The sequence below is a fragment of the Corvus moneduloides genome, chromosome 6 (genome assembly GCF_009650955.1).
Source record: "Corvus moneduloides isolate bCorMon1 chromosome 6, bCorMon1.pri, whole genome shotgun sequence".
Lineage (NCBI taxonomy): Eukaryota > Metazoa > Chordata > Aves > Passeriformes > Corvidae > Corvus > Corvus moneduloides.
Window position 1 is genome coordinate 47,269,675 of NC_045481.1, and position 13,036 is coordinate 47,282,710.

The 13,036-nt window shown below is 54.5% G+C and overlaps 1 protein-coding gene across 5 annotated transcripts in view; it reads right to left on the reverse strand.

The window, feature by feature from the left end:
• Positions 1-5,968, reverse strand: part of DUSP8 (dual specificity phosphatase 8) — a 46,414-nt gene extending 40,446 nt beyond the window's left edge. Inside the window, exon 1 of one of the 5 annotated variants that reach the window (XM_032111241.1) lies at positions 5,916-5,968. The gene's annotated coding sequence lies outside the window, so the exon portion shown is untranslated. Of the gene's footprint in view, positions 1-3,870; positions 4,245-4,895; positions 5,103-5,445; positions 5,519-5,699; positions 5,761-5,915 lie in introns of those variants that run through there. The other 4 variants (XM_032111242.1, XM_032111244.1, XM_032111243.1 and 1 more) reach the window with 4 other exon arrangements.
• Positions 5,969-13,036: the final 7,068 nt, after the last annotated feature.

Below are 13,036 nucleotides of genomic sequence, written 5' to 3' on the forward strand. Positions count from 1 at the left end.
AGAATTAACAGGCATCAGCATTCAGCAAGCAAGCGGAGAACGCACCGATCTATTTTTAATGGTACAATGAGAGTGCTTTACAAAAGGATGTGTCTGGGGAGATTCTGCCCAGTCAGAGATTTGCATTCGGGTTTTTTTGCAGCAGTCAACTTCCCTTGATGTGTGGGAGGCATTTTGTCTCTTCACCACTCCACAGAGCAATTCAGAGGGCCCTGGCTCAGTTTTGGCTGGAGGCTCATCCCCCTGGGTCACCTTCCTGCCCTGCTGCATCCTTCTGACTTTCCACCAGAAGAGCTGAACCTGAAGTGAGCAGCAGGTAAGGTGTTAAGGACAGCTCCAGGCTTGCTTGGCTGTCAGCCCTGCTGAGCCAGCACAGCTGCTGGGGACACCTCTACGAGGTCCCTGACAGCAGCAACGTGGTTAACATGGCTTTTCATGGGCTAGCTCCAGTCAGCAGTGCTGGCACCCTCTCTGCACCAGCCCTCAACAGCCTCAAGTGCCAAGCGAGGCTCTGGCTGCGCCCGTCCGCTCCCCACGCAGGGCTGCCGGCCAAGGCAGATGAAGATGGCATGAATAACTCCACTCAAGCCACGGCTCAAGGAGGACCAGGCTGCCATCGCAAGCTTGGAAATAAGGGTTGTTAGAGGCAACGCAAAAACAATCAGATGTTGTAGATACTTCTTGGTTGCTTCTTTTCAGCAGCACACCCCAGAGACGGATGGACCCTCTTTGTCTGGAGGGTCTGGATTTCAATGGGAGACATGTGATTTATGCAGGCACAGGTTTAGCGTTTGGAGAGGGCTTGACTTGCTCGATGCAAAAAACCTGCAGTGCCCTAACAGACTGAAATTTCTCCCCAAGCTTCTGCTGCATCAGCTGAATTAGCATGTGCTAGCTGTAGACAGCAGAGCTCCTCGGAGAACTAAATCCCCTATTAAAAAGCCGAAAAGAGGCGAGCTGAAAAGCCAGGATGCGGGCACACTGCGCACCTCCGTGCCGGATGAGGAATGTGGGCTGACAGAGACAGCCTGGAAAGACGCACTGCATCATTAGCAGGGCTGGAGGACGTGGTAGAGGAGAGAATGCCAGGGTCATGCTGTCACTGGAATCTTCATACAGGATCAAAGCAGTGGTCCACCTCATTCATGTCCCCTCACCAGCACTGCCTAATAACAGGTATCCTACAAAAGCCTGGGAGAAGCAGGACGGTGGGTATTTATGGACTAGTCATGCAACAATTTAGGTTTAAAGGGACCTCAGCAGTTCAGCTGGTCCAACCCCTCTCTCCCTTAAAGGAGAATGAGCATCAACACCAGAACAGGTTGTCTTGCCATTCTGGTTGCCAAATGACTTGTTCCCAGTCACCAGTGGACTCAGAAATAATGCTCCCCATAACTCAGCATGCAGAAACCCTACACAGAGAGCCTCTTCTGCAAACTGCTAGAGGACCTTGAAGGACTCTGGAGAAATTCCTGAAGAACACAAGGTCTCTGCCCCAAGAGAAGGCTTTATTTAAAGAAAATACAGTGAAGGCAGGCAAGGCATACATGCACACATCGGGGAACCAGGAGTGCTTTCCACACACAATAAACAACATGGAAAAAGGCGTAAGAGGAGCATGAAGAAAAGAGGGAATCAAAGAAGGATTTCCAGTCCCAGATAGGTTCCTGAGAGACTCTTAAGTAAGCTTCAGCTTAATGCACACAGTCCCCACATTTCTGTCCTGTTATTGCTCCTTGTTTACAACAGGAGACTCTGTACTGGACCAGCTTCCAGTGAGCACCTCCAGGTTCTCCTCTGAACCCAGCCTGGGCTAGCACTTCACCTATCTTCTGAAATGCTGATCCTTCCAAGACACCATGCAAACAATACCTGTCACTTTGGGAAACTGAAGATCCAAAGCAGCAAAACCAACCCCTTAGAAGCCCTGGGCAAAGCAAAAGAAGAAGCCTCCTGCACACCAACCTAGATAATCTTGTCCAACTGGGTCTAGAAAACCTTAGACGAAGAACCCAATAGCAGAGAAATTGAGCCAGCCATGCTACAGGAGCCATGGCAGTCTGCAGCATAGTTTGAGCAGGGTTCTGTGTGGTGCACAGCCCCCCAGAGTGGCCCACCCTTTACTCTTACTCTCCTTGGAGAGTGAAGATGGTTGAGAACCAAATGAGCCTCTTGGACAGCATGGACCCAAAGGTTTGGAATGGAAAGTCTAAAAAACATCTCTTGGAAGAAAAAAAGGATTTTTTCCTCTCCATGAACTCATGATAAAGAGGAGACAGGGTGGCCAAGGCACAGACCATGACCAGAGCTTGGTATGTTCCACCATGGTCTCAGCTGCTGGCCCACTTCTGGCAAAACAGCTGTCCCACGGGGATGAGACATGTCATGGCCTCCCCCTCCATCAGATGAGCAGGCAAAGCCATTGCTGGGGTGCACTACACCACCCACTCTTCCTGCAGGAACCTGCACTACAGCTAAGCACACCACAAGCTCTGCCTGACTTTGACAGCAGCCCCTGACACCAGTAGCACACAGCATCTTGGCACGGTCAGTTTATACCCTCCCTCACACTCCCCTGGCTGTGTTATAATCCTGCACACAGAAGTACACCCAGGACTCCTGAGTAAGCCTGAGAAAATCTTGAGCAGAGAGCTTGTTTAGCTTCTTATCTGATGAATGCTCCCAGGCCACTCACCTCCCTTCCCCGAGCCTGCCATAATTACGTCAGGTGCCTCCTTCCCACTGGCATCAGGCGGGACAGGTGTCTCTTCAGAGAAGAAATGTAAAGCTTGAAAAACAGGTTTTAAAACCCAGAGGGCATGGGGATGCAAAGGAGTGTCAAAGCTTTCCTCAGGATGACTGCATTGCCAGTCTGGCTGCAGGAGTTTCTCTGCATAGCAGCAAGGAAAAGAGTGCAGTGAGACCCAGAGACCATGAGCACCTGGGAATTTCTGCAACCATCTCCCCCTTAACACTGCCATTAAACACGTGTCAGAGGGCAAAAAGATCTACAGACTCTTCCAGTGCAGCATCTTGGCTGTCCAGGGAGAGAGAGGTCCTGGGAGAGAGGGGTCAGCACCCACAAGCTCCTTCTCTTCATCGCCTCCTTCTCTACCAGGTTCAGTTTGCTGGCACTGTTTCAGTACGATGGCAGCATCCTATGAGCCTGCGCCACAAATCAGGGCTGCCAAATGCTGGAGCACCTCCTTTTCTTCCTTCCACTCGTGATAGTGTGAACGTGCTCTGCACCTGACTGTGCCCAGGGCTTTGGGAGCCAAGCTGCGCACCAGAGAAATTAACCTCTTATCCCAAAGAACAGCCTTGTTCAAAGGCAAGGAAGCAAATCCAAAGAGGAAAAATCCCTATCCCTCATGTAGATTATAGCAGCTGGTGCAGAGGCAAGGGGTAGGGATGGAATGGGGACTCACTCATATTCATGCCAAGAGAAGTCACTTCAGAAATCCAGAGCCACAACGGTTTTCCAGCCTTTGGAGATTTCCTGGGGAAGGACAGGGTTGCACAGGAGAGAAGTGAGTTTTCTCCCACCTCTTAAGATCCAATTTGGAAGCATGGGACAGACACTACTGCTTAGTCCTACCCAGCCCTCAGGGGTGTTTTCATAGTAAAAGTGATGTTACATTTAATTTTAGGTGAATATGAACTCTGCAGAGGCTGCGTGGCTTTCTCAGCGAGGTGCCTAGCACCCAGCAAAAACACACTCTGCAGACAAACACGGTGCAGTATTTGCAAGAATAATCTCCAGGCAGAGTCCCCAGTGAATGCTCCTAAGGACTCTGGCCACTTTGCTCAGCTCTCCCAAGCTTAGCTGAGGCTAGATTTTAAACAATGGTAGATTCAGGTTTTCCTTACCTTATGTCTAAGCAGGGACAAGTGAAAACCACGGGAGGACAATCTGTTGTGTTAGAAGACTTCTGGTGTGAGCTGCTGTCATCTCAGCTTGGAAACCCTCCAGCCTCAGGTTTGAGCCTCTCAATTGCGTTGTCAATGGGCCAAAAGGGCAGGAATTTCTGCCTACTGCCACTGCAAAGAGGCATCTGGGCATCCCAGTGCTGCTCACACTCTCACCCGTCCACTCTTGTCCCAGCCATTTGGACAATCCTACACATCCAGGCTCTGCCACTGTGGCTGTGCCAGGCAAAACTGGGGACAAGACACCTGCAAAGTCCTTGAGGGTGTTTTAAAATCCCAAATACACTATGGCCAGGAGGATTTTCTTGGTGCCAAAGCTTATTTTGTTTTGGGAGCTGTTACAACCAAAATCAAAGCAAGTGCAGAAACCCCCATGCAGACCCGAACCCCAACAAACCTCTACTGCAGAAAGAGTCCTCCTGGTACGGCCGCCCTCCGACAGTGCAAGCAGAGGCACACAGAGGCAAGGCCAAACCCAAAAGCACCAATTCCCATGCATCGAGTCCTTCCGAAAACAAAGCTCTCCACAGCCGAGCCCAAGCCTTTGCCTCAGCGCAGGAGGATGAGACAATGCACGCCAACGTCAAACACCGCTCCACAGGCAAGCTGCTCTCAAGGTTATCATGGCCCCTGCACTGCCAGGCACAATCCTCAGCGCTACCTGTTCGGGCTGCTTGGATATCCCGACCCTTTCCTGCAGGAGAGGGGTCTGCCTTATTACCCCAAATCAGAGGGAGATGGAACTTCTGGCAACCATTCCCAATGCATTCGTCATCGCCAGCTGCTTGGGACAGGGATGGTCTCTCCTACATATGCTTATGCAGCACCCAGCTCCCACCAGGGAGCCGCCGATAACTACCGCAATACGAGGGATAAACGCATCCATGCCCAGAAAAATCCAAATATCCCTATCAGAACAGCACTGCACCGCATTCTTCCTTCTAACGAAACCGCAAATTACTGACCTGTGCACAGAGCTCCCCCAATGCAAGCTGAAGCACTGACATCAGCTTTTGCTGTTGCTCAGGAATTTAATTCTGGGGGAGGAGAAAAGGGAGGGGGGAGCAGGAAGGAGAAGGAACTTATTTATCAATAAGGGAAATAACCAGGAATCTTTAAAAACAAGCAACGCTCAGCACAGAAAGCAACATTTATCACTGTATAATGATTGAGGGTGCGTGGGGGGTGATCAATCGGTCCAGGCACATTAGAGGAGGTGGAGAGGATTATTTTAAACGAGCAGCTTAACTCATTAATCGCGAGCAGCGCCTTTGGAGCCGCAGCAGTGAAGTGTTGCATGAAAACCCCCGCTGCTGAACACATGCCGGCTTCGTTTAAACGCCAAGGACACAGGGCGACACTCCAACCTCTTTCATCATCAGAAAAACCACAGCTCTGTTAACACCGGTTCCTCAAACACCAGCCCTCAGTCCCGCCAGAAAACCCCTCCACCCGCCACCCCCGGCCCGGCAGGACAGCGGGTATTCCCCGGAGCTTCCCAAGCCCCCTCCTCACCTGCACCACGGCCGCTCGGCAACCGCACACGGCGAAGGCAGGGTGGGATTTCCACCACCCCCCCGCCCCGAAAACAAGCGCAGCATCCCCGACATGCGCGGCCGCGGAGCGCCAGCCCCCCCCCCCCCCTCCCCCTTTCTTTCCCCAATCCCCGCCGTGGGGCTGCTCCCTCCCCAGCCCCAGCACTTCACACACATTATTGTCCCTCGCACCAGAGTCCTTCCAGCCCCCATGACACCCGCGCAGCGCTGTACCTAGGCGCACACACAGACACGCACATACACCGGCACATGCTGCCGCGCTGTCCGCCGCCTCAGGGCGCGATGCCGGCTCCGCTCCCCACACGCGGGCGCCCCGCACCGCCCCCCGCACCCCCCTCCCCGCCTCCCCGGGGGCGCACGGCCCCGTCCCGCGCGGACACGGCGCGGACGCGGGGGGACGCGGGGGGACGCGGGGGGACGCGCACTGACCCGGCGCGGCGGGCGCGGGCGGCCGCCCCGCTCCGCGGGCTGTCCGCTGGCGCGGCCGCTGCCGGCGCCGCAGGGCCCGCATGCCGCGGCGGGCGGGGGGGGGCCCGCTCCGCGCTGCTCCGCGCTGCTCCGCGCCGCTCCGCGCGCCGCCGGGAATGCGCCGGCGATGAGGTCATGCCTCGGGAGCGGGCGGGGGGGTGAGGGGGGAAAGGGAAAAAAAAAAAAAGGGGGGAAAAAAAATAGACAGCGTTGACGTCACCCGCAGCCAATCAGCGCGGGCGGCGCAGGGCAGGGTGACGTCAGCCCCGCGGGCGCGGAGCGGCGCGGAGGGAGCGGGCGCAGCTGCCGGGCCCGGGTGCCCGCGGGGAGAGCGGCCCGAGCCGCCAGGCCCTTCCTGGGGTGAGCCTCCTGAGGACACCTTCGGAGCCGCGCTGCTCCTGGCAGAAAACGCGCTGCCGTGTGTTTTTGGGTCATGGATGGTTCCCGGGCTGCCTGGCGTTGCAAGGTTGAGCCGGGAGCTCTCCCGCAGCTGGGGCCACCCCTGCCTCCTGTCAGCGCCCTGCCTGCTGAGCCTGGAGCAGCGGGGACCTGCGGGGCGCCCCACGGACTCCTTGTCTCTGAGGAGAAGGAGAGGCATAGGGGCAGCACGGTCTCGGAGGGTGGCATGGCAACGTTTGACCAAAAAGCTGGGAGCTCAGGAGGAGCCTGACCCACAGGTGGGCTCCTGGATGGATGGAGTGGGCTCACTCCCATCCTGCTGCGGGTCCACCAAAGAACTGGGCAACTGGCCTGTTACACGGCAGGGGTTTTTCTCTGCCCTTGGCCCTGGCCTGGCAGCTCCAGCTTAGAGAGGGATTAGGATTTAGAAGCTTAGGTTTTGCTGGTGCTTAGGAAATGAAGGGAACCTTCCTCCCTGCCGATACGGATGCCGGATGTTTTAAAATTAACTCTCATGTCTCCAGGCCCGCGGCCGGCAGCTTGCTCAAGAAGAACGTCAAGCTCCCACAGTAACTGGCGGCAAAATCTTTCCCAGAAATGTCATTTCTCATAAAGCACCAGAGGTATAAAACCCTGGGATGCTAAAAAGTCTCACTCTCCCCATTGCATAAGCAATGCTGAGTTCATGCCCTCCTCCTACCGCAGAAAATCAGCTCACCCAAAGCTGTCAGCAGGGAAACTTTTACAAAAACAGGGATATTCAACCTAAACTCATGGGTTTCGGCCCAGTTATCATAATCAGTGGCGAGATGCTGGGGTAGCACGGGCACTCGCTTCTTTAGCGGTATGGGAACACTTGGTGCTGGTGGGAACTGGAGCAGCAGCATGACCGGCATGGCTGGAACGAAGCCTTTCCTGCTGGTTTTCCTGCCCAGCTCCTCCTTGTGGCCATACAAAGCACCCAAATGGGGAAAACCTCAGAAAGACTTCTCTTGCCTCAGCTTCAGACTGTTTCCTCCCCTACCCAACACGCCTTTTCAGGGGTAAAATAGGAAAAAAGAGGGGGAAAGGAATGAGTCTGAAAATCCCAAAGCTTCCTCATAAAAGCTGTTATCTAGGCAGAGAGCCACGAGCTCGCAAAGCCTGCTGAAGGAAGAGGATTTAAACAGTTTTTTCCCAAGCTCCAGTTAAAATCAATGTTTCCAATAATGGACCTGGGACATCACAGATGAGCATCCCAGATCAGCTGTTGGGAATATTGCTCCCTGTCTGTCCAGTGGCGTGGCACAAAGAGGAGAGTGGGAAGCAGATGGGAGAAGGATATCGAGCTTGCAGCAGGGCAAGGGATGGGGAGGTAATAAGGTGAGGCAGAGGATGGAGTGTCCTGAGGGACTACCTTGGACTGTTCATTCCAGCAAGAGACCAAGCTGAGCTCCCTCTTGAGCCTTCATCCCTGGCAATCTCTCCTCAGCTAATCCATGGACGCCCCTGGCTGCCTCCCTGGATGATGAGGACACAGGAGGTTTGACCCACACAAAATCCCTGTTGGCAGCAAACAGGAGGAGCTGCTCCAGCGGGGCTGGGGACCACTGGGACACGGGTTCTCGCAGCCGCAGGAGAGGCTCTGGCCCACGAACCCTGCATCTCTCCCATGCCCACTGCTTCTGTGCAGGGGCTGCAGCCAAGCGCCTGGTGGGGAGAAACCAAAACAAATGATTCACTGCTGGTGAACTGCTCCCGGGATCACAGGGGCCGGGACCAGGCGGTGATGGAGGCTTGCAAAACCTCACCTGCCTCCCAAAGCTGGGAGCTAACCCTATTCAGATCCCAATCCTGCTCAACCTGATATTCTGGCATTTGGGTGTGGACCTGCAGCTACATGGAAGTGGGCAGCCAGCCTGAGCGAGGGCAGTGCTGTGAGCACACCTGGTCAGCTCTGGGCAGCTCGGGTCATCCCTATTACCCCTATTTTCCCCAGGGGAAATCAAGCTGGGAGAGCCAGGGCAATGCTGTAATGGTCAGGCAGGCAGAACAAAGCAGCCTCGTCTCTAAGCTCCATCTACCAGATGTGAATCTATTGTCTCAGCCCCAGGGCCATCACACCCCCCTCTCCATCACAACCATCACGAGCTGAGCAAAAATTACACAGCAAGTTGCTTATGGCTAAAGGAAAGTGCCTTGTTTCAGCTAAAGCACTTAAAAAATAATTCACCCCACTCTGGTTTTTCCTCTTTCACAGATTTCAGGCACATCCCAAGATGGATTGCATCCCAGCTATATGTTTCAAATGCAAGTTGCGCTTGTACACGTAATAGTTCTTGCTAAAACGTTTTCCAGCTTCCCTAATTGCCATGGCAGGCCAAGTGCAGAAGAGTGCAGCAGAGCCTCCTGCATGCATCCTGCAGGGATTAAAATTGGAACCTGATCATAAAGGAAACTAAAACTAGGAAAAAGGAATTGCTGCCAAACCAACTTTCTTACCCATCAAAAAGGAGAGACTTTTGTCAACCCGCAATTTCTTTAAATGGCCAAAAAATACATTTTTTAACCTCTCCTGGTTATTTAGATGCAGTTCCTTGCACCACTGGCTGAGCCAGCATCCCATCGCCCTCAATCAGCAGGGCTGGCTGTAGCACAGGACACTGTGTTCCCACTGCAGGGGGTATTGGCACCTCAAAACTGTGCTCACAGCTGAGGCCAGAGTCAACCCTTGGCCTGACATGGCTCTGCTTCTTCCAGGCTTGGTTGGTTCCACCACGTGTGTGCCTGTCACCCTTGCTGTGATGTTCTGGAGCGGAGCACAACATGATGCTGGAGAAAGGGGCTTGTCAGGCTTCATATCGCCCTGTTCTGTAATGAAATGTATTGACTGGGATGAACTCTGCATCAGCTTTAAGAAGGGCATCGCTCCCCTCTTTGGCAGCTGCCCATGTGCTCCCCAGCTCTCCCACCTCACTGCTGGGATGGAGCCCAGCACAAATCCCTGTGCACACCACCTTCTTCCTGAAAGCCCAAAATGGTGTCACTCAGTGAGGAGAGCTGACATGCTTGAGCAGGCAAAAGGCACTTGCAGCATCACCAGGCAGGTGTGTTTCTTACACGGGGGCTGCCCTGGATCTGTCTCCATTTTCCCGATAGGAGTACCGGCCTGTGTGCAGCGTGGCAGAGCTGTGCATGCACGTCACAGGAGCAGCTACTGTGCAATTAACCGCAGAAGGAGCAGGCTGGAGGGCTGCGTGCTGTGCCATTCAGCTCAGCACATGCTGCAGAAGCATTCATTCTGTAGCTCTGACTGTGCCATGAGGCGCTCCTGCCAAAGGGGAAAAGGAAAAGTAAACCATAGTATACTGAATAAATTCCCTGTGATTCCCTCCGGCCAGGATGTACTGGAGGAAAGCTGGGCAGGAGCATGGAGATGTGCCAAACGCGGGGCATGGCTGCTGAGTGCTGGCACCATGGGTCAAAGTCAGGGGATGGGAGGGGTGGAGGAGCAGGACCTTTGCACTGGCATGAAGCTATAGTGATGGAGGAGCCACGGCTGGAAGCAGCAGCCAAGCTACATGGAGCCAAGCTACAGGTGCATGAAGCATTCCTGCTCCTTCGCCCCCAGTGCTGAAATGGAGTGCCATGTTGGCCCACACTAAGGCTTGCCATGGGTAGTGAGGGTAGACGAGGGGCTTAGATGTGCCTGGAAACCCTCTGGGGTCATATTCACTCCTCTGAAGGCAGAGGGAAAGGGACAAGAGAGAGGATAGGGACAGGGGAATGGGAGAGAAACCAGATTGTTTCATTTTAGTATATACAAGTCTTAAAAAATAATCACTGCCCAGTGCTCTGGGACAAGGCATGGTCTTTCTTCCCTGTATGTGAACTGGAGATGGGAAAAGCATTACTCTGGGCCAGAAGGCAGCACAGAGCTAGGCTCCATGCAAGGGTCTGTCAGGTCCAGACCCTTTCTCTGTACCCTTGTGCTGGTTTTTGTTAGGCTGCTCACCAGTTGCTAGGGGTTTTTTTGTTTTGCTTCAATCATTTTCAGTGATGAGAGCATCTGCTGCCATCTGTGCCTCTCCCTCCTCCCCCCGGCAGGGCTGCGCACCGCCGTGGTCTGCCTGCAGAGCCAGGCACTCTTCACTGTCCAACCTGCACACGGATGAGGGGATGGAGAGGAGGGAAGAGGCAGCTCCGTCAGTGCCCTGCTCTTCCCCTGTGTTTGCCGACCATATCTGGGCACTGCTGCAATTGTACTCGTCACAGGACACCCACAGTGCCAATGTCCCAGACCGTGGTGGCTCTAAGCAAGGCTGCAGCTCCTCCTCTGAGAAGCCATCAACCCATGAGACAGTGTTGGAGGGGAAAACAGAGATGAAAGGGCTTTGGTAACGTCACCTAGGACATCAGCACATGGCTGGGAAGGGAGGTGAGAGTTGCTACTTGCTGCCAGCGTGACTCTGCCTCCTGGCCATGGAGTGCCTGGGAAGCAGGGCTGTGATGCTACAGCATAGCCGGCTTTTGTTGGAGGGTTACACACCCCACAGCAGAACAGAGGTTGCCATTTGCATCTCTCTCGACTGTTAATTTGGGTATCCAGGCTGAGGGCTGCTCCAGGTCTGACTCACCATGCTCTGCCTGCACATCTGGCAGCTCATCCCAGGAAGGGGAACCAGCAGATGTGACACTGGGCTGGGAGGTCTTTACCTGAATGAGTTTCATCTCACATGTATTACAGCCCATAGATAAAGGAGAATTGCGGGGTCATGTTTACCAGCCAAACCCAAACCAGTTCACCCCAGCTAGGACTCGATGTGCGGCTGTCTGCAAACTGGCTTGGTGGCATTTGTGCAGAGCTGCCATCCCCGAGCCGTGCGTGGCAGCGGGGGCAGAGGCTCGGGTGGGCACTGAGACTTGGCGTAAGCACAGCAGGGTTGGCTCACACGCACTGCCTGGCTCCCAGCCACCTTTCCCTGCCAGCGTGGAAGGTAAATGTCTACCGGTGCTCGGGCCCTCGCCTGACACACATGTCCCGGCTGGCACAGAGGTCTGGGGACCCGCTCCTGGCTGGTTTTAGGAGCCACCCTCACCTCACGACTGCTTCTTGCACAGGCCAGCGCTTGCAGGGGCTCGCAGCTCCCCGGTGCTGGGGCTTGGGGCCGCGAGTCCCGGAGAAGCGTGGACGGACGTGCGCCCCTTGCTAGGGGCAAAGCGCCCGGAGCTCCCGGCCCGCCCAGAGGCCGCGGAGATGGGCGGTGCGCTGCCGGCTGCGGTGGAGCGGTGAGAGAGGGCCCTCTGCCTGCCTCCCGCAGCCTGGCAGCTCCAGCTCGGCTCGGACACCCCGCTCTCTGCCGCCGTGACCTCCTCCTGTGTGCTGGCGCTGCCTTCAGGGTCCCCCCGCAGCCATTTCATCGCGGGGCTGGACGAGCGCCGTCCCGCAGCATCGCCTCCCCGGACGAGGGTGTCCCTCAGCAGCCTCGGTGGCCTTTCCCCAGGCTCACCCCAAACGCCTTTCAGCTACCAGGGGCACAAAAACAGCACAGGTGTTTTAGGCACAATTGCACAATGTCGCCTAACAGGGAACAGTCGCTCCCCACGAGCTAAACAAAAAGGAAAAAGCAATCCTCATCAAGCTGTCAGGCCCAGTTTCCCGAAGGAATACAATTAAATCTTTAAATGGCAACGTGACCGTCAGTTCTTCCCCATCTCAAAAGATGCTTCTCAAGCTGCGTTCGGCTGTTCCTCTCTTCCACCCCCTCCTCACAGTTTTCCTTCCCGCCGCGGAGTGCAACAGAGGCTGCGGCTTCGCAGCCAAAAAAAAGTGCGATTTGGAGAGCGCGGCGCGACGTTGTGAGTGGCAGAAGTGAAAAGGCAGAGAAGCAACTCTTGAAAGCCTGCCTTCTGCCGCGGCGGGTGTCAGCCTTGGCAAAACCTGAACTTCCAGAATTTTCTTGCAAAATTAAAAAAAAAAAAAAAAAAAGTAATTAGAGGACCTGTCGGATTTGGCTGCTGCTTTTCTTTCCTTTGTTCCCTCAAAATGAAAAAAGTTCTTTCTTTCCCTTAACACCACAGTTGGTGCAATCTGGGATGTACTTGCCTGACAGTATATGGGGATGTAGTTTTGCTGTCTCAAGCTGGGGTTCCCTGACACTGACAAGATGAAAAATGGATGCTGAATACCTTGATGCTGCTGCACTTGGAAGACCCATGCATGAATAAATGATTTTTTTTTTTTTTCTCCTAAACAAGCTTGGAAATCTACGGGTTCCCATTTTTTCCTGCATTTTGGGGGTGCTTTCCTCCTGTGGTCTTGGAGGAACTCCATTAAAATGAAGGGGAGACACAGAGAGACGAGGGGAGAGCACAGGAGCTTTGCTGCCCGACAGCCCAGAGCTGCAGGTGGAGTTGAGGCAAGGGCTGTGGTGGAGCTGATCATATGCTGGGGTCCGTCGTTCCATCCTTCAGGCACAGGGTTTCTGCATCCTCTTGCTACCCTGTTCTTGTCTGTGGCAGGTCTGGGTGCACCTCCAGCCTGCTGCAGCACAGCGACTTCACCTCCTACAGCGTGGGTAACAAACAATAAATATGATGGCTACTAATAATAGCCCTCCCTCTCCATCCCTGATGGGTTATACATGCAAAAGATGCTGCCGAGTCAGTTCAATATTCCCCCTGGTTTATTAAACCAGCATCCA